The following is a 754-nucleotide window of genomic DNA, read 5'->3' on the forward strand; positions in this document are numbered from 1 at the left end:
CAGCCCCAGCCCGGGGCCACCACTCCCGGCTGCTGGCCCAGCCCGGGAGCCTCCCCGGCCACCGCCAGCCCGGCGCAGGTGGCCACAGTTCAGCTGGGGCGCCCGGGGCCACCCGGTTCTGGGTGACACCGCTCACGTGCTGGGGAAACTGAGGCACGGCCGAACTCCCTCTGCCGGGCTTTGGCAGGTCCCCGGTCCCCGCCCGTGCCTTTCGCCGGGCCCCCCGAGGGTGGCTGAGCACCCACTCGGGGACCGACTGCCGGTCCTTGTGGCTCGGCCACGGGAGCGGGATCTGCCCCTGCATCCCTCCGGTGCCGTGGGCTCACAGGAGGGGCAGCGATGGGGTCCGGGAGGCCCCGGCCGGGCCCGGCTGGGTGTTGCGGGTGTGTCACTGTGTGTGCACGCGTGTTTTTAGCGTGTACAAGCGTGTGCAGGGCTATCCGTGCCGAACCAGCCCGTCCCTCAGCCCCCGCACCGGCCCGGGAGCGTTTGGTCAGCTCTGGGGAGGCTCCCCCAGCCCCAAACCAGTTCCCCAGGCACGGGAGAAACTGGAGGGACACCGGGCCGAGCCTGGGCTTTGAGTCACTGTGTGCAAAGGGAGGGACACGGAGCGGGCACGCTGGGGACGGGCGGGGTCGGGCTCAGCTGCAGCTCCCGCGAGGGAGACGGGGCCGCAGGGAGCCCCCCAGAGCACCCCGAGTCCTCCCGGGGTCACCCAGAGCCCCCCAGAGCACCCCGAGTCCTCCCGGGGTCA

Source organism: Parus major, chromosome 23 (genome assembly GCF_001522545.3).
Source record: "Parus major isolate Abel chromosome 23, Parus_major1.1, whole genome shotgun sequence".
NCBI classification, from domain to species: Eukaryota; Metazoa; Chordata; class Aves; order Passeriformes; family Paridae; genus Parus; species Parus major.